Source organism: Oncorhynchus clarkii, unplaced genomic scaffold, assembly GCF_045791955.1.
Source record: "Oncorhynchus clarkii lewisi isolate Uvic-CL-2024 unplaced genomic scaffold, UVic_Ocla_1.0 unplaced_contig_2029_pilon_pilon, whole genome shotgun sequence".
Taxonomy (NCBI): Eukaryota; Metazoa; Chordata; class Actinopteri; order Salmoniformes; family Salmonidae; genus Oncorhynchus; species Oncorhynchus clarkii.
Genome location: NW_027261017.1, coordinates 176,894 through 197,782, shown reverse-complemented (window position 1 = coordinate 197,782; position 20,889 = coordinate 176,894). Strand labels below are relative to the sequence as shown.

At 38.3% G+C, this 20,889-nt stretch overlaps 8 non-coding genes across 8 annotated transcripts; all 8 read right to left on the bottom strand.

The window, feature by feature from the left end:
- Positions 1-3,992: 3,992 nt before the first annotated feature.
- On the bottom strand, positions 3,993-4,064 carry trnat-cgu (transfer RNA threonine (anticodon CGU)). Its single transcript has one exon. It is a non-coding gene; the product is annotated as a tRNA-Thr (tRNA).
- Positions 4,065-6,263: 2,199 nt separating this feature from the next.
- On the bottom strand, positions 6,264-6,335 carry trnat-cgu (transfer RNA threonine (anticodon CGU)). The gene has a single exon. It is a non-coding gene; the product is annotated as a tRNA-Thr (tRNA).
- A 2,188-nt stretch (positions 6,336-8,523) lies between these two features.
- Positions 8,524-8,595, bottom strand: trnat-cgu (transfer RNA threonine (anticodon CGU)). The gene has a single exon. It is a non-coding gene; the product is annotated as a tRNA-Thr (tRNA).
- Positions 8,596-10,784: 2,189 nt separating this feature from the next.
- Positions 10,785-10,856, bottom strand: trnat-cgu (transfer RNA threonine (anticodon CGU)). Its single transcript has one exon. It is a non-coding gene; the product is annotated as a tRNA-Thr (tRNA).
- A 2,197-nt stretch (positions 10,857-13,053) lies between these two features.
- On the bottom strand, positions 13,054-13,125 carry trnat-cgu (transfer RNA threonine (anticodon CGU)). Its single transcript has one exon. It is a non-coding gene; the product is annotated as a tRNA-Thr (tRNA).
- A 2,197-nt stretch (positions 13,126-15,322) lies between these two features.
- On the bottom strand, positions 15,323-15,394 carry trnat-cgu (transfer RNA threonine (anticodon CGU)). The gene has a single exon. It is a non-coding gene; the product is annotated as a tRNA-Thr (tRNA).
- A 2,197-nt stretch (positions 15,395-17,591) lies between these two features.
- On the bottom strand, positions 17,592-17,663 carry trnat-cgu (transfer RNA threonine (anticodon CGU)). The gene has a single exon. It is a non-coding gene; the product is annotated as a tRNA-Thr (tRNA).
- Positions 17,664-19,853: 2,190 nt separating this feature from the next.
- Positions 19,854-19,925, bottom strand: trnat-cgu (transfer RNA threonine (anticodon CGU)). Its single transcript has one exon. It is a non-coding gene; the product is annotated as a tRNA-Thr (tRNA).
- Between the last annotated feature and the right edge of the window lie 964 nt (positions 19,926-20,889).

The window sequence follows — 20,889 nt, the reverse complement described above, 5'->3', positions numbered from 1 at the left end:
TATTGGATAGTGTGGATGTGCAAATTGATGTAAAGGATAAAGAAATGTGTGATGGGAAGATAACAGTGAATGAAGTTAAAGATGCGATTAAGGGGTTACAAGTAAATAAGAGTCCTGGAGTAGATGGGATAATTGCAGAGTTTTATAAAATATATGAATGTTTTTAGCACCTATTTTATTGGAAGTTTATCAATATATGGAGGATAATAATAGTGTTTCAGAATCTATGGTGACAGGGCTGATAACGATTTTACATAAAAATAAGGGGAGCAAATTGAAACTGGAGAATAATAGGCCAATTACTTTATTAAATTCAGATTATAAGGTATTAGCTAAGATACTGGCAAATAGAATGAAGCAAGTTTTAAATTATATTATAGCACCTACACATAATTATAGTGTGCCTGGTAGAGATATTGCTGATACAATTAATACAATTAGAGATGTGATAAATAAAATAATTTTAAGCATAGATTTAAATAAAGCTTTTGATAGGGTGGAACATGATTTTATGTTTAGGGTAATGGATAAATATGGTTTTGGTAATAGAATAATAGGATGAATAAAAGTATTATATAAGGCGGAAAAAAGTAGGGTGACGTGTAATGGGGTTTTAACTGATTATTTTATTCTTGAGAGATCTGTGAGACAGGGGTCCCCTTTATCAGCTTTATTGTTTGTTTTATCGGTAGAACCTTTAGCAGCATTTCTTAAAAAATATAATCTTATAAATTGTGTACAGACTCCGCAAGGGCGTTTTAGTTTGATTCATCAATATGCAGATGATACCACTATAACAGTTAGAGATGAGGGAAGTGTAAAATGGGTGATGGAGTGTTTTAAAGTATATGGACAGGCATCGGGTGCAAAGGTTAACATGGAGTGTTAATGAGTAAGATTAATGAGGAGAATTTTCCTTTTAAGGTGGTAAAAGATTATTTTAAGGTGTTAGGAGTGTTTTTAGGGGTGAAGGAAATGGAAGCTAGGGATTTGACATGGAGTGGTGTAATAAATAAAGTTAAGAAGGTGGTAAATATGTGGAGGGGGAGGTCTTTGTAAAGTAATTGTAATAAATGTATTGTTGATGTCAATTTTTATTCATGTAATGAACGTTTTGGATATGCCAGAATGGGTTTTAACTGAAATGAATAAGATTTTAGTTTATTTTTTTATGGGATGGGAAGGGGGTGAAAATAGCTTTAAAACTTTGATTGCAGGTTATGTGGAGGGGGGTTTGAAGTTGGTAGATTTAAGTGTAAGGAAAACAGCAATTAGAATAAAAATGGTACGGAAATATTTATTTGGTGAATTGGATTATGGGTGGAAAATGTTTTTTTAAGAGTATTTGCAGGAGGTTGGGAGGATTGGGGACAATGGTTTATTGAGGAGTATGAAGAAGGAAATGTTAGGTAATATACCTTTGTTTTATAGAGTAGTGTTTGAGGCTTGGGGGGAGTTTTTACCAAATATTTATTATGAACGTACTATTTTTGAAAATATTTTAAATCAGCCGATATTTTAAAATCCAAAGATAAAGTGTAATAATATGTTGTTTTGTAAATATTTTATGAGGGCTGGGATGAGGCAGATAGGTGACGTAGCATATGAGGTAATTCCTGGGTTCCTTCCATTTCAGGCAATATATGATATTGTGGTTGAAGTAGATGAAGAGATAAGTAAAACTACTGTGTAGAATATGTACAAGAAAATATTAGGATGTATTCCTGGGTAGTGGGTGATTTTAATGAATAAAGAGGTGGTCAAAAGATCTAGGGGTTTACCGGTTTTATATTATGAAAGTAATGGGGAGAAACATGATTTGTCAGGTTTAAAACTTAAAATGGTTTATGGAAAATGTATTTTAAAAGAGATAAAATTCACTGCTTCGGAAAAAGTGTGGTCTAGGGTGTTTGCAAACATGTATGTGAAATCAATATGGAAGAAGGTAAATGTAAAATAAATCTATAGAATGTGAAGACAATGATTTTAAATTGAAGTATAATAGGATTTTTACAAATGTGGTTTTGCATCAAATTTATAGGGATATTAAAAGAGAATGTGATATTTGTGGTACGGGGGCGTAAAATTTAATGCACTTTTTTGTTGAATGTAGTAGGTTAAAAGATTTTCACGAGTTTTTAAAAGTGCTTTAAGTAAAACATTGGGGAGAAGAGATGTTTACTGGAGTGGAGGTTGTTTCTTTTTGGTTTAATTAGGGAAAAGTAAAGTTTTACATTTTAATTTGGTGAATTTTGTCCTTAGTCATGCTAGATATGCAATAAGATTAAGGAATTTAGGTCATTATGAAGGGGAAATTGTGAGTGTGGAGTTTTTTTTAGGAGTATTTTAGAGAAAGATAGAGATAATATATAGATACGGTGGAGGAAACTGTGTGGGTGAGTACTTTAATTGAAATTCTATCTATTGGAAAACTTGTAATTCATTAATTGGTTTTAGTGGATAATTGTTTTACTTTTTCTTTTTCTGATTTTGTTAAAGGGTGAATTGTTCATCTTTTATTGTTGTCTGAATGTTGTAAATATTGTGTTTTTTATATAATAAAAATATATTTTTTAAATGTGCCCGATCTCGGAAGCTAAGCAGGGTCGGTCGGGCCTGGTTAGTACTTGGATGGGAGACCGCCTGGGAATACCAGGTGCTGTAAGCATTTTGCTCCAGCAGAGGGTTCTCTTGTGTCATGCGTGGAGCAACTGCCTTTTATTTATCACCCTAATAATGTTGTGTCTTTTTATTGGACTAAAGGCAGTTTGTTAGTGCTTACCTGCCATGCCCTGATCAAATCCAATAATGGACAGTGCGTTTCCCACAAAATCTAGGCAGTGCATTCAGCATTTGTTTTTAGGCTAGGATACTGTCAATGTCAGTAGTCCATTAGGGCCCTGTAAAATCCCCTTCAATGTTTTGAAACCCTAAATATGTTTAGAACTACAAATGAACTTTCTTCTGTCGATTCTTCTTTTTTTTAATGTCACAATTCCAACCCTCCTCCTTTATCCGGGCTTGGGACCAACAAAAGTGACCCAAAAGAGACACTCTGGCGGAGCAACTTAGTTTTTAATTGTATTTTTAATTGTATTTTTTTGTTTTTCAGTTTAGTTTTCTTAATTTGGTTTGGTTTTTAACCTTATGGTCCACTTAGGAGCCTACAACAAGTCACAGTAAAACATTAACATTTTAACCATAACATTTAAAAAAAAAAAAAAATCTATACAAGTCTACATTAACAATCTAAATGGACCAAAAAGAGACAATAGAAAAACCTTTCAATGGCAATGTGAGAAAATGATGGGAACTAGTCTGGCCCTAATTCAGATTAATTGTGTTTTTTTTTAAGTAGGCCAGGGCGGGATCAGCCAGCGGCGGCTTCCCACATGCGGGATTGATTTGCAGTCTGGAAGCGGAGGGGTGAACATCTCCTGCTCTGACTGCAGCTGGAAGGGACTGCTGCGCGAGGACTAGGCCGCCTGTTAGTGCTTTGATAAGGCGGATCTTTACCTAGCATAGACTTACAGATGACCTGGAGCCAGTGGTTCTGGCGACGAATATGTAGCGAGGGCCAGCCGACTAGAGCATACAGGTCGCAGTGGCCATATCAAGAAAATTGACCTTTTCTTTACACTGTTGTGATGAAAATAAATTTCCATAATATCAGCTATCTACCATAAACGTCGAACAGGGATTGAACCCATGTGCTTCAGTTAACAAAAACAGATGACTTTGCACATCTATTTCATTCTTAGAATGTCAACATTGTGGAAAGTGGGAGTTGAGCAAAAGCTAATTTAACAAGTGAATACTCTCACAAGACAAGTTGGGGAATACTGTAGGACAGCAAACATGTAAAGTGGCTCTATCGTAGAGATACTTCCCCTTAATATAATAGTTGTGTTCAAATATTGATACAACATGACTTTTCTACAAAGTCCCCCAATGAATGAAAATTTCCATGGAATTTGAAGTCTTTTCCATAGAGGCACGGATGGGATTTGAACCCATGATCTTCGGTTTACGAGACCGACGCCTTACCACTTGGCCACCATGCCACCCTATACTCTATATATATATATATATATATATCAACATTCTGGAAAGTAGTAGTTATGCAAATGTGTATTTGGCACACAAACTCAGTGGAGAAAGGACCTCATACATATATAGCATGCACTCCCCCTCTGAGCTTCCATCCCATTTAATTTGCAGATAAAACGCAATATCAATACAATGTACTTTATATATACACCACTCCATTGAAACTACAATGATATGATAGCAGCAATTCTTAAAACAGGTACGGACAGGGATCGAAAACATGAACTTCAGTTTTTGAAAATGATGCCATAAAAGTTGGCAACCATGCCACTTCTGTTCTATAAATGTACTAACAGGGATTGAACACATGTTCTTCAGATTACAAGACCAAATGATTTAGCACATCTCTGTTTCCTGCTTAGAATTTCAACATTCTGGAAAGTAGAAGTTGGGTCTTTGCAAAAAAAACATGGAGAAGCTGAGGATTGAACCCAGGACCTCATACATGCGCTCTACCACTGAGCTACAACCCCTTTCTTAGGAAGAAAAACAATTGTTTCTTATTTTTTTAAATTTCTCCTTTATTATACCTGGTAAGCCAGTTAAGAACAAGTTCTCATACACAACTGCGACCTGGCCAAGATAAAGCAAAGCAGTGCAACACAAACAACAACACAGAGTTACACAAGGAACAAACAAGCGCACAGTCAATAACAAAATAGAATGGAAATGTTTTAAAAAGGCAATAAATAGGCCATAGTAGCGAAGTAATCACAATTTAGCAAATGAACACTGGAGTGATAGATGAGCAGATGATGATGTGCAAGTAGAAATACTGGTGTGCAAAAGTGCAGAAAGTAAATAAAAACAACATGGCGATGAGGTAGGTAGATTGGGTGGGCTATTTACAGATGGGCAATGTACAGCTGCAGCGATCGGTTAGCTGCTCAGATAGCTGATGTTTAAAGTTAGCAGTGTTGCCAACTCCTCAGTAAGGAAAGTAGCTATTGGCTGTCCTAAAAGACGCTAGAAGTCGCTACATGACGTCATCACCTAATTTGCATAATTGGCCATGATCATGTAATTGTGATGGACGCTGTTGGAGAGAGGAATAACTCAGTGGGAGAGACAAGAAGTGAGTAAAAAACACCCTAAATATGTTTAGAACTACAAATGAACTTTCTTCTGTCGATTCTTCTTTTTTTTAATGTCACAATTCCAACCCTCCTCCTTTATCCGGGCTTGGGACCAACAAAAGTGACCCAAAAGAGACACTCTGGCGGAGCAACTTAGTTTTTAATTGTATTTTTAATTGTATTTTTTTGTTTTTCAGTTTAGTTTTCTTAATTTGGTTTGGTTTTTAACCTTATGGTCCACTTAGGAGCCTACAACAAGTCACAGTAAAACATTAACATTTTAACCATAACATTTAAAATAAAAAAAAATCTATACAAGTCTACATTAACAATCTAAATGGACCAAAAAGAGACAATAGAAAAACCTTTCAATGGCAATGTGAGAAAATGATGGGAACTAGTCTGGCCCTAATTCAGATTAATTGTGTTTTTTTTTAAGTAGGCCAGGGCGGGATCAGCCAGCGGCGGCTTCCCACATGCGGGATTGATTTGCAGTCTGGAAGCGGAGGGGTGAACATCTCCTGCTCTGACTGCAGCTGGAAGGGACTGCTGCGCGAGGACTAGGCCGCCTGTTAGTGCTTTGATAAGGCAGAGCTTTACCTAGCATAGACTTACAGATGACCTGGAGCCAGTGGTTCTGGCGACGAATATGTAGCGAAGGGCCAGCCGACTAGAGCATACAGGTCGCAGTGGCCATATCAAGAAAATTGACCTTTTCTTTACACTGTTGTGATGAAAGTAAATTTCCATAATATCAGCTATCTACCATAAACGTCGAACAGGGATTGAACCCATGTGCTTCAGTTAACAAAAACAGATGACTTTGCACATCTATTTCATTCTTAGAATGTCAACATTGTGGAAAGTGGGAGTTGTGCAAAAGCTAATTTAACAAGTGAATACTCTCACAAGACAAGTTGGGGAATACTGTAGGACAGCAAACATGTAAAGTGGCTCTATCGTAGAGATACTTCCCCTTAATATAATAGTTGTGTTCAAATATTGATACAACATGACTTTTCTACAAAGTCCCCCAATGAATGAAAATTTCCATGGAATTTGAAGTCTTTTCCATAGAGGCACGGATGGGATTTGAACCCATGATCTTCGGTTTACGAGACCGACGCCTTACCACTTGGCCACCATGCCACCCTATGCTATATATATATATATCAACATTCTGGAAAGTAATAGTTGTGCAAATGTGTATTTGGCACACAAACTCAGTGGAGAAAGGACCTCATACATATATAGCATGCACTCCCCCTCTGAGCTTCCATCCCATTTAATTTGCAGATAAAACGCAATATCAATACAATGTACTTTATATATACACCACTCCATTGAAACTACAATGATATGATAGCAGCAATTCTTAAAACAGGTACGGACAGGGATCGAAAACATGAACTTCAGTTTTTGAAAATGATGCCATAAAAGTTGGCAACCATGCCACTTCTGTTCTATAAATGTACTAACAGGGATTGAACACATGTTCTTCAGATTACAAGACCAAATGATTTAGCACATCTCTGTTTCCTGCTTAGAATTTCAACATTCTGGAAAGTAGAAGTTGGGTCTTTGCAAAAAAAACATGGAGAAGCTGAGGATTGAACCCAGGACCTCATACATGCGCTCTACCACTGAGCTACAACCCCTTTCTTAGGAAGAAAAACAATTGTTTCTTATTTTTTTAAATTTCTCCTTTATTAAACCAGGTAAGCCAGTTAAGAACAAGTTCTCATACACAACTGCGACCTGGCCAAGATAAAGCAAAGCAGTGCAACACAAACAACAACACAGAGTTACACAAGGAACAAACAAGCGCACAGTCAATAGCAAAATAGAATGGAAATGTTTTAAAAAGGCAATAAATAGGCCATAGTAGCGAAGTAATCACAATTTAGCAAATGAACACTGGAGTGATAGATGAGCAGATGATGATGTGCAAGTAGAAATACTGGTGTGCAAAAGTGCAGAAAGTAAATAAAAACAACATGGCGATGAGGTAGGTAGATTGGGTGGGCTATTTACAGATGGGCAATGTACAGCTGCAGCGATCGGTTAGCTGCTCAGATAGCTGATGTTTAAAGTTAGCAGTGTTGCCAACTCCTCAGTAAGGAAAGTAGCTATTGGCTGTCCTAAAAGACGCTAGAAGTCGCTACATGACGTCATCACCTAATTTGCATAATTGGCCATGATCATGTAATTGTGATGGACGCTGTTGGAGTGAGGAATAACTCAGTGGGAGAGACAAGAAGTGAGTAAAAAACACCCTAAATATGTTTAGAACTACAAATGAACTTTCTTCTGTCGATTCTTCTTTTTTTTAATGTCACAATTCCAACCCTCCTCCTTTATCCGGGCTTGGGACCAACAAAAGTGACCCAAAAGAGACACTCTGGCGGAGCAACTTAGTTTTTAATTGTATTTTTAATTGTATTTTTTTGTTTTTCAGTTTAGTTTTCTTAATTTGGTTTGGTTTTTAAGCTTATGGTCCACTTAGGAGCCTACAACAAGTCACAGTAAAACATTAACATTTTAACCATAACATTTAAAATAAAAAAAAATCTATACAAGTCTACATTAACAATCTAAATGGACCAAAAAGAGACAATAGAAAAACCTTTCAATGGCAATGTGAGAAAATAATGGGAACTAGTCTGGCCCTAATTCAGATTAATTGTGTTTTTTTTTAAGTAGGCCAGGGCGGGATCAGCCAGCGGTGGCTTCCCACATGCGGGATTGATTTGCAGTCTGGAAGCGGAGGGGTGAACATCTCCTGCTCTGACTGCAGCTGGAAGGGACTGCTGCGCGAGGACTAGGCCGCCTGTTAGTGCTTTGATAAGGCGGAGCTTTACCTAGCATAGACTTACAGATGACCTGGAGCCAGTGGTTCTGGCGACGAATATGTAGCGAGGGCCAGCCGACTAGAGCATACAGGTCGCAGTGGCCATATCAAGAAAATTGACCTTTTCTTTACACTGTTGTGATGAAAGTAAATTTCCATAATATCAGCTATCTACCATAAACGTCGAACAGGGATTGAACCCATGTGCTTCAGTTAACAAAAACAGATGACTTTGCACATCTATTTCATTCTTAGAATGTCAACATTGTGGAAAGTGGGAGTTGTGCAAAAGCTAATTTAACAAGTGAATACTCTCACAAGACAAGTTGGGGAATACTGTAGGACAGCAAACATGTAAAGTGGCTCTATCGTAGAGATACTTCCCCTTAATATAATAGTTGTGTTCAAATATTGATACAACATGACTTTTCTACAAAGTCCCCCAATGAATGAAAATTTCCATGGAATTTGAAGTCTTTTCCATAGAGGCACGGATGGGATTTGAACCCATGATCTTCGGTTTACGAGACCGACGCCTTACCACTTGGCCACCATGCCACCCTATGCTATATATATATATATCAACATTCTGGAAAGTAGTAGTTGTGCAAATGTGTATTTGGCACACAAACTCAGTGGAGAAAGGACCTCATACATATATAGCATGCACTCCCCCTCTGAGCTTCCATCCCATTTAATTTGTAGATAAAACGCAATATCAATACAATGTACTTTATATATACACCACTCCATTGAAACTACAATGATATGATAGCAGCAATTCTTAAAACAGGTACGGACAGGGATCGAAAACATGAACTTCAGTTTTTGAAAATGATGCCATAAAAGTTGGCAACCATGCCACTTCTGTTCTATAAATGTACTAACAGGGATTGAACACATGTTCTTCAGATTACAAGACCAAATGATTTAGCACATCTCTGTTTCCTGCTTAGAATTTCAACATTCTGGAAAGTAGAAGTTGGGTCTTTGCAAAAAAAACATGGAGAAGCTGAGGATTGAACCCAGGACCTCATACATGCGCTCTACCACTGAGCTACAACCCCTTTCTTAGGAAGAAAAACAATTGTTTCTTATTTTTTTAAATGTCTCCTTTATTAAACCAGGTAAGCCAGTTAAGAACAAGTTCTCATACACAACTGCGACCTGGCCAAGATAAAGCAAAGCAGTGCAACACAAACAACAACACAGAGTTACACAAGGAACAAACAAGCGCACAGTCAATAACAAAATAGAAGGGGACATTTTTTAAAAAGGCAATAAATAGGCCATAGTAGCGAAGTAATCACAATTTAGCAAATGAACACTGGAGTGATAGATGAGCAGATGATGATGTGCAAGTAGAAATACTGGTGTGCAAAAGTGCAGAAAGTAAATAAAAACAACATGGCGATGAGGTAGGTAGATTGGGTGGGCTATTTACAGATGGGCAATGTACAGCTGCAGCGATCGGTTAGCTGCTCAGATAGCTGATGTTTAAAGTTAGCAGTGTTGCCAACTCCTCAGTAAGGAAAGTAGCTATTGGCTGTCCTAAAAGACGCTAGAAGTCGCTACATGACGTCATCACCTAATTTGCATAATTGGCCATGATCATGTAATTGTGATGGACGCTGTTGGAGAGAGGAATAACTCAGTGGGAGAGACAAGAAGTGAGTAAAAAACACCCTAAATATGTTTAGAACTACAAATGAACTTTCTTCTGTCGATTCTTCTTTTTTTTAATGTCACAATTCCAACCCTCCTCCTTTATCCGGGCTTGGGACCAACAAAAGTGACCCAAAAGAGACACTCTGGCGGAGCAACTTAGTTTTTAATTGTATTTTTAATTGTATTTTTTTGTTTTTCAGTTTAGTTTTCTTAATTTGGTTTGGTTTTTAACCTTATGGTCCACTTAGGAGCCTACAACAAGTCACAGTAAAACATTAACATTTTAACCATAACATTTAAAATAAAAAAAAATCTATACAAGTCTACATTAACAATCTAAATGGACCAAAAAGAGACAATAGAAAAACCTTTCAATGGCAATGTGAGAAAATGATGGGAACTAGTCTGGCCCTAATTCAGATTAATTGTGTTTTTTTTTAAGTAGGCCAGGGCGGGATCAGCCAGCGGTGGCTTCCCACATGCGGGATTGATTTGCAGTCTGGAAGCGGAGGGGTGAACATCTCCTGCTCTGACTGCAGCTGGAAGGGACTGCTGCGCGAGGACTAGGCCGCCTGTTAGTGCTTTGATAAGGCGGAGCTTTACCTAGCATAGACTTACAGATGACCTGGAGCCAGTGGTTCTGGCGACGAATATGTAGCGAGGGCCAGCCGACTAGAGCATACAGGTCGCAGTGGCCATATCAAGAAAATTGACCTTTTCTTTACACTGTTGTGATGAAAGTAAATTTCCATAATATCAGCTATCTACCATAAACGTCGAACAGGGATTGAACCCATGTGCTTCAGTTAACAAAAACAGATGACTTTGCACATCTATTTCATTCTTAGAATGTCAACATTGTGGAAAGTGGGAGTTGTGCAAAAGCTAATTTAACAAGTGAATACTCTCACAAGACAAGTTGGGGAATACTGTAGGACAGCAAACATGTAAAGTGGCTCTATCGTAGAGATACTTCCCCTTAATATAATAGTTGTGTTCAAATATTGATACAACATGACTTTTCTACAAAGTCCCCCAATGAATGAAAATTTCCATGGAATTTGAAGTCTTTTCCATAGAGGCACGGATGGGATTTGAACCCATGATCTTCGGTTTACGAGACCGACGCCTTACCACTTGGCCACCATGCCACCCTATGCTATATATATATATATATCAACATTCTGGAAAGTAGTAGTTGTGCAAATGTGTATTTGGCACACAAACTCAGTGGAGAAAGGACCTCATACATATATAGCATGCACTCCCCCTCTGAGCTTCCATCCCATTTAATTTGTAGATAAAACGCAATATCAATACAATGTACTTTATATATACACCACTCCATTGAAACTACAATGATATGATAGCAGCAATTCTTAAAACAGGTACGGACAGGGATCGAAAACATGAACTTCAGTTTTTGAAAATGATGCCATAAAAGTTGGCAACCATGCCACTTCTGTTCTATAAATGTACTAACAGGGATTGAACACATGTTCTTCAGATTACAAGACCAAATGATTTAGCACATCTCTGTTTCCTGCTTAGAATTTCAACATTCTGGAAAGTAGAAGTTGGGTCTTTGCAAAAAAAACATGGAGAAGCTGAGGATTGAACCCAGGACCTCATACATGCGCTCTACCACTGAGCTACAACCCCTTTCTTAGGGAGAAAAACAATTGTTTCTTATTTTTTTAAATGTCTCCTTTATTAAACCAGGTAAGCCAGTTAAGAACAAGTTCTCATACACAACTGCGACCTGGCCAAGATAAAGCAAAGCAGTGCAACACAAACAACAACACAGAGTTACACAAGGAACAAACAAGCGCACAGTCAATAACAAAATAGAAGGGGACATTTTTTTTAAAGGCAATAAATAGGCCATAGTAGCGAAGTAATCACAATTTAGCAAATGAACACTGGAGTGATAGATGAGCAGATGATGATGTGCAAGTAGAAATACTGGTGTGCAAAAGTGCAGAAAGTAAATAAAAACAACATGGCGATGAGGTAGGTAGATTGGGTGGGCTATTTACAGATGGGCAATGTACAGCTGCAGCGATCGGTTAGCTGCTCAGATAGCTGATGTTTAAAGTTAGCAGTGTTGCCAACTCCTCAGTAAGGAAAGTAGCTATTGGCTGTCCTAAAAGACGCTAGAAGTCGCTACATGACGTCATCACCTAATTTGCATAATTGGCCATGATCATGTAATTGTGATGGACGCTGTTGGAGAGAGGAATAACTCAGTGGGAGAGACAAGAAGTGAGTAAAAAACACCCTAAATATGTTTAGAACTACAAATGAACTTTCTTCTGTCGATTCTTCTTTTTTTTAATGTCACAATTCCAACCCTCCTCCTTTATCCGGGCTTGGGACCAACAAAAGTGACCCAAAAGAGACACTCTGGCGGAGCAACTTAGTTTTTAATTGTATTTTTAATTGTATTTTTTTGTTTTTCAGTTTAGTTTTCTTAATTTGGTTTGGTTTTTAACCTTATGGTCCACTTAGGAGCCTACAACAAGTCACAGTAAAACATTAACATTTTAACCATAACATTTAAAATAAAAAAAAATCTATACAAGTCTACATTAACAATCTAAATGGACCAAAAAGAGACAATAGAAAAACCTTTCAATGGCAATGTGAGAAAATGATGGGAACTAGTCTGGCCCTAATTCAGATTAATTGTGTTTTTTTTTAAGTAGGCCAGGGCGGGATCAGCCAGCGGCGGCTTCCCACATGCGGGATTGATTTGCAGTCTGGAAGCGGAGGGGTGAACATCTCCTGCTCTGACTGCAGCTGGAAGGGACTGCTGCGCGAGGACTAGGCCGCCTGTTAGTGCTTTGATAAGGCGGAGCTTCACCTAGCATAGACTTACAGATGACCTGGAGCCAGTGGTTCTGGCGACGAATACGAATATGTAGCGAGGGCCAGCCGACTAGAGCATACAGGTCGCAGTGGCCATATCAAGAAAATTGACCTTTTCTTTACACTGTTGTGATGAAAGTAAATTTCCATAATATCAGCTATCTACCATAAATGTCGAACAGGGATTGAACCCATGTGCTTCAGTTAACAAAAACAGATGACTTTGCACATCTATTTCATTCTTAGAATGTCAACATTGTGGAAAGTGGGAGTTGTGCAAAAGCTAATTTAACAAGTGAATACTCTCACAAGACAAGTTGGGGAATACTGTAGGACAGCAAACATGTAAAGTGGCTCTATCGTAGAGATACTTCCCCTTAATATAATAGTTGTGTTCAAATATTGATACAACATGACTATTCTACAAAGTCCCCCAATGAATGAAAATTTCCATGGAATTTGAAGTCTTTTCCATAGAGGCACGGATGGGATTTGAACCCATGATCTTCGGTTTACGAGACCGACGCCTTACCACTTGGCCACCATGCCACCCTATGCTATATATATATATATACCAACATTCTGGAAAGTAGTAGTTGTGCAAATGTGTATTTGGCACACAAACTCAGTGGAGAAAGGACCTCATACATATATAGCATGCACTCCCCCTCTGAGCTTCCATCCCATTTAATTTGCAGATAAAACGCAATATCAATACAATGTACTTTATATATACACCACTCCATTGAAACTACAATGATATGATAGCAGCAATTCTTAAAACAGGTACGGACAGGGATCGAAAACATGAACTTCAGTTTTTGAAAATGATGCCATAAAAGTTGGCAACCATGCCACTTCTGTTCTATAAATGTACTAACAGGGATTGAACACATGTTCTTCAGATTACAAGACCAAATGATTTAGCACATCTCTGTTTCCTGCTTAGAATTTCAACATTCTGGAAAGTAGAAGTTGGGTCTTTGCAAAAAAAACATGGAGAAGCTGAGGATTGAACCCAGGACCTCATACATGCGCTCTACCACTGAGCTATAACCCCTTTCTTAGGAAGAAAAACAATTGTTTCTTATTTTTTTAAATTTCTCCTTTATTAAACCAGGTAAGCCAGTTAAGAACAAGTTCTCATACACAACTGCGACCTGGCCAAGATAAAGCAAAGCAGTGCAACACAAACAACAACACAGAGTTACACAAGGAACAAACAAGCGCACAGTCAATAACAAAATAGAAGGGGACATTTTTTTTAAAGGCAATAAATAGGCCATAGTAGCGAAGTAATCACAATTTAGCAAATGAACACTGGAGTGATAGATGAGCAGATGATGATGTGCAAGTAGAAATACTGGTGTGCAAAAGTGCAGAAAGTAAATAAAAACAACATGGCGATGAGGTAGGTAGATTGGGTGGGCTATTTACAGATGGGCAATGTACAGCTGCAGCGATCGGTTAGCTGCTCAGATAGCTGATGTTTAAAGTTAGCAGTGTTGCCAACTCCTCAGTAAGGAAAGTAGCTATTGGCTGTCCTAAAAGACGCTAGAAGTCGCTACATGACGTCATCACCTAATTTGCATAATTGGCCATGATCATGTAATTGTGATGGACGCTGTTGGAGAGAGGAATAACTCAGTGGGAGAGACAAGAAGTGAGTAAAAAACACCCTAAATATGTTTAGAACTACAAATGAACTTTCTTCTGTCGATTCTTCTTTTTTTTAATGTCACAATTCCAACCCTCCTCCTTTATCCGGGCTTGGGACCAACAAAAGTGACCCAAAAGAGACACTCTGGCGGAGCAACTTAGTTTTTAATTGTATTTTTAATTGTATTTTTTTGTTTTTCAGTTTAGTTTTCTTAATTTGGTTTGGTTTTTAACCTTATGGTCCACTTAGGAGCCTACAACAAGTCACAGTAAAACATTAACATTTTAACCATAACATTTAAAATAAAAAAAAATCTATACAAGTCTACATTAACAATCTAAATGGACCAAAAAGAGACAATAGAAAAACCTTTCAATGGCAATGTGAGAAAATGATGGGAACTAGTCTGGCCCTAATTCAGATTAATTGTGTTTTTTTTTAAGTAGGCCAGGGCGGGATCAGCCAGCGGTGGCTTCCCACATGCGGGATTGATTTGCAGTCTGGAAGCGGAGGGGTGAACATCTCCTGCTCTGACTGCAGCTGGAAGGGACTGCTGCGCGAGGACTAGGCCGCCTGTTAGTGCTTTGATAAGGCGGAGCTTTACCTAGCATAGACTTACAGATGACCTGGAGCCAGTGGTTCTGGCGACGAATACGAATATGTAGCGAGGGCCAGCCGACTAGAGCATACAGGTCGCAGTGGCCATATCAAGAAAATTGACCTTTTCTTTACACTGTTGTGATGAAAGTAAATTTCCATAATATCAGCTATCTACCATAAACGTCGAACAGGGATTGAACCCATGTGCTTCAGTTAACAAAAACAGATGACTTTGCACATCTATTTCATTCTTAGAATGTCAACATTGTGGAAAGTGGGAGTTGTGCAAAAGCTAATTTAACAAGTGAATACTCTCACAAGACAAGTTGGGGAATACTGTAGGACAGCAAACATGTAAAGTGGCTCTATCGTAGAGATACTTCCCCTTAATATAATAGTTGTGTTCAAATATTGATACAACATGACTTTTCTACAAAGTCCCCCAATGAATGAAAATTTCCATGGAATTTGAAGTCTTTTCCATAGAGGCACGGATGGGATTTGAACCCATGATCTTCGGTTTACGAGACCGACGCCTTACCACTTGGCCACCATGCCACCCTATGCTATATATATATATATATCAACATTCTGGAAAGTAGTAGTTGTGCAAATGTGTATTTGGCACACAAACTCAGTGGAGAAAGGACCTCATACATATATAGCATGCACTCCCCCTCTGAGCTTCCATCCCATTTAATTTGTAGATAAAACGCAATATCAATACAATGTACTTTATATATACACCACTCCATTGAAACTACAATGATATGATAGCAGCAATTCTTAAAACAGGTACGGACAGGGATCGAAAACATGAACTTCAGTTTTTGAAAATGATGCCATAAAAGTTGGCAACCATGCCACTTCTGTTCTATAAATGTACTAACAGGGATTGAACACATGTTCTTCAGATTACAAGACCAAATGATTTAGCACATCTCTGTTTCCTGCTTAGAATTTCAACATTCTGGAAAGTAGAAGTTGGGTCTTTGCAAAAAAAACATGGAGAAGCTGAGGATTGAACCCAGGACCTCATACATGCGCTCTACCACTGAGCTACAACCCCTTTCTTAGGGAGAAAAACAATTGTTTCTTATTTTTTTTAATTTCTCCTTTATTAAACCAGGTAAGCCAGTTAAGAACAAGTTCTCATACACAACTGCGACCTGGCCAAGATAAAGCAAAGCAGTGCAACACAAACAACAACACAGAGTTACACAAGGAACAAACAAGCGCACAGTCAATAACAAAATAGAAGGGGACATTTTTTTTAAAGGCAATAAATAGGCCATAGTAGCGAAGTAATCACAATTTAGCAAATGAACACTGGAGTGATAGATGAGCAGATGATGATGTGCAAGTAGAAATACTGGTGTGCAAAAGTGCAGAAAGTAAATAAAAACAACATGGCGATGAGGTAGGTAGATTGGGTGGGCTATTTACAGATGGGCAATGTACAGCTGCAGCGATCGGTTAGCTGCTCAGATAGCTGATGTTTAAAGTTAGCAGTGTTGCCAACTCCTCAGTAAGGAAAGTAGCTATTGGCTGTCCTAAAAGACGCTAGAAGTCGCTACATGACGTCATCACCTAATTTGCATAATTGGCCATGATCATGTAATTGTGATGGACGCTGTTGGAGAGAGGAATAACTCAGTGGGAGAGACAAGAAGTGAGTAAAAAACACCCTAAATATGTTTAGAACTACAAATGAACTTTCTTCTGTCGATTCTTCTTTTTTTTAATGTCACAATTCCAACCCTCCTCCTTTATCCGGGCTTGGGACCAACAAAAGTGACCCAAAAGAGACACTCTGGCGGAGCAACTTAGTTTTTAATTGTATTTTTAATTGTATTTTTTTGTTTTTCAGTTTAGTTTTCTTAATTTGGTTTGGTTTTTAACCTTATGGTCCACTTAGGAGCCTACAACAAGTCACAGTAAAACATTAACATTTTAACCATAACATTTAAAATAAAAAAAAATCTATACAAGTCTACATTAACAATCTAAATGGACCAAAAAGAGACAATAGAAAAACCTTTCAATGGCAATGTGAGAAAATGATGGGAACTAGTCTGGCCCTAATTCAGATTAATTGTGTTTTTTTTTAAGTAGGCCAGGGCGGGATCAGCCAGCGGCGGCTTCCCACATGCGGGATTGATTTGCAGTCTGGAAGCGGAGGGGTGAACATCTCCTGCTCTGACTGCAGCTGGAAGGGACTGCTGCGCGAGGACTAGGCCGCCTGTTAGTGCTTTGATAAGGCGGAGCTTTACCTAGCATAGACTTACAGATGACCTGGAGCCAGTGGTTCTGGCGACGAATACGAATATGTAGCGAGGGCCAGCCGACTAGAGCATACAGGTCTCAGTGGCCATATCAAGAAAATTGACCTTTTCTTTACACTGTTGTGATGAAAGTAAATTTCCATAATATCAGCTATCTACCATAAATGTCGAACAGGGATTGAACCCATGTGCTTCAGTTAACAAAAACAGATGACTTTGCACATCTATTTCATTCTTAGAATGTCAACATTGTGGAAAGTGGGAGTTGTGCAAAAGCTAATTTAACAAGTGAATACTCTCACAAGACAAGTTGGGGAATACTGTAGGACAGCAAACATGTAAAGTGGCTCTATCGTAGAGATACTTCCCCTTAATATAATAGTTGTGTTCAAATATTGATACAACATGACTATTCTACAAAGTCCCCCAATGAATGAAAATTTCCATGGAATTTGAAGTCTTTTCCATAGAGGCACGGATGGGATTTGAACCCATGATCTTCGGTTTACGAGACCGACGCCTTACCACTTGGCCACCATGCCACCCTATGCTATATATATATATATCAACATTCTGGAAAGTAGTAGTTGTGCAAATGTGTATTTGGCACACAAACTCAGTGGAGAAAGGACCTCATACATATATAGCATGCACTCCCCCTCTGAGCTTCCATCCCATTTAATTTGCAGATAAAACGCAATATCAATACAATGTACTTTATATATACACCACTCCATTGAAACTACAATGATATGATAGCAGCAATTCTTAAAACAGGTACGGACAGGGATCGAAAACATGAACTTCAGTTTTTGAAAAATGATGCCATAAAAGTTGGCAACCATGCCACTTCTGTTCTATAAATGTACTAACAGGGATTGAACACATGTTCTTCAGATTACAAGACCAAATGATTTAGCACATCTCTGTTTCCTGCTTAGAATTTCAACATTCTGGAAAGTAGAAGTTGGGTCTTTGCAAAAAAAACATGGAGAAGCTGAGGATTGAACCCAGGACCTCATACATGCGCTCTACCACTGAGCTACAACCCCTTTCTTAGGAAGAAAAACAATTGTTTCTTATTTTTTTAAATTTCTCCTTTATTAAACCAGGTAAGCCAGTTAAGAACAAGTTCTCATACACAACTGCGACCTGGCCAAGATAAAGCAAAGCAGTGCAACACAAACAACAACACAGAGTTACACAAGGAACAAACAAGCGCACAGTCAATAACAAAATAGAAGGGGACATTTTTTTTAAAGGCAATAAATAGGCCATAGTAGCGAAGTAATCACAATTTAGCAAATGAACACTGGAGTGATAGATGAGCAGATGATGATGTGCAAGTAGAAATACTGGTGTGCAAAAGTGCAGAAAGTAAATAAAAACAACATGGCGATGAGGTAGGTAGATTGGGTGGGCTATTTACAGATGGGCAATGTACAGCTGCAGCGATCGGTTAGCTGCTCAGATAGCTGATGTTTAAAGTTAGCAGTGTTGCCAACTCCTCAGTAAGGAAAGTAGCTATTGGCTGTCCTAAAAGACGCTAGAAGTCGCTACATGACGTCATCACCTAATTTGCATAATTGGCCATGATCATGTAATTGTGATGGACGCTGTTGGAGAGAGGAATAACTCAGTGGGAGAGACAAGAAGTGAGTAAAAAACACCCTAAATATGTTTAGAACTACAAATGAACTTTCTTCTGTCGATTCTTCTTTTTTTTAATGTCACAATTCCAACCCTCCTCCTTTATCCGGGCTTGGGACCAACAAAAGTGACCCAAAAGAGACACTCTGGCGGAGCAACTTAGTTTTTAATTGTATTTTTAATTGTATTTTTTTGTTTTTCAGTTTAGTTTTCTTAATTTGGTTTGGTTTTTAACCTTATGGTCCACTTAGGAGCCTACAACAAGTCACAGTAAAACATTAACATTTTAACCATAACATTTAAAATAAAAAAAAATCTATACAAGTCTACATTAACAATCTAAATGGACCAAAAAGAGACAATAGAAAAACCTTTCAATGGCAATGTGAGAAAATAATGGGAACTAGTCTGGCCCTAATTCAGATTAATTGTGTTTTTTTTTAAGTAGGCCAGGGCGGGATCAGCCAGCGGCGGCTTCCCACATGCGGGATTGATTTGCAGTCTGGAAGCGGAGGGGTGAACATCTCCTGCTCTGACTGCAGCTGGAAGGGACTGCTGCGCGAGGACTAGGCCGCCTGTTAGTGCTTTGATAAGGCGGATCTTTACCTAGCATAGACTTACAGATGACCTGGAGCCAGTGGTTCTGGCGACGAATATGTAGCGAGGGCCAGCCGACTAGAGCATACAGGTCGCAGTGGCCATATCAAGAAAATTGACCTTTTCTTTACACTGTTGTGATGAAAGTAAATTTCCATAATATCAGCTATCTACCATAAACGTCGAACAGGGATTGAACCCATGTGCTTCAGTTAACAAAAACAGATGACTTTGCACATCTATTTCATTCTTAGAATGTCAACATTGTGGAAAGTGGGAGTTGTGCAAAAGCTAATTTAACAAGTGAATACTCTCACAAGACAAGTTGGGGAATACTGTAGGACAGCAAACATGTAAAGTGGCTCTATCGTAGAGATACTTCCCCTTAATATAATAGTTGTGTTCAAATATTGATACAACATGACTTTTCTACAAAGTCCCCCAATGAATGAAAATTTCCATGGAATTTGAAGTCTTTTCCATAGAGGCACGGATGGGATTTGAACCCATGATCTTCGGTTTACGAGACCGACGCCTTACCACTTGGCCACCATGCCACCCTATGCTATATATATATATATCAACATTCTGGAAAGTAGTAGTTGTGCAAATGTGTATTTGGCACACAAACTCAGTGGAGAAAGGACCTCATACATATATAGCATGCACTCCCCCTCTGAGCTTCCATCCCATTTAATTTGTAGATAAAACGCAATATCAATACAATGTACTTTATATATACACCACTCCATTGAAACTACAATGATATGATAGCAGCAATTCTTAAAACAGGTACGGACAGGGATCGAAAACATGAACTTCAGTTTTTGAAAATGATGCCATAAAAGTTGGCAACCATGCCACTTCTGTTCTATAAATGTACTAACAGGGATTGAACACATGTTCTTCAGATTACAAGACCAAATGATTTAGCACATCTCTGTTTCCTGCTTAGAATTTCAACATTCTGGAAAGTAGAAGTTGGGTCTTTGCAAAAAAAACATGGAGAAGCTGAGGATTGAACCCAGGACCTCATACATGCGCTCTACCACTGAGCTATAACCCCTTTCTTAGGAAGAAAAACAATTGTTTCTTATTTTTTTTAAATTTCTCCTTTATTAAACCAGGTAAGCCAGTTAAGAACAAGTTCTCATACACAACTGCGACCTGGCCAAGATAAAGCAAAGCAGTGCAACACAAACAACAACACAGAGTTACACAAGGAACAAACAAGCGCACAGTCAATAGCAAAATAGAATGGAAATGTTTTAAAAAGGCAATAAATAGGCCATAGTAGCGAAGTAATCACAATTTAGCAAATGAACACTGGAGTGATAGATGAGCAGATGATGATGTGCAAGTAGAAATACTGGTGTGCAAAAGTGCAGAAAGTAAATAAAAACAACATGGCGATGAGGTAGGTAGATTGGGTGTGCTATTTACAGATGGGCAATGTACAGCTGCAGCGATCGGTTAGCTGCTCAGATAGCTGATGTTTAAAGTTAGCAGTGTTGCCAACTC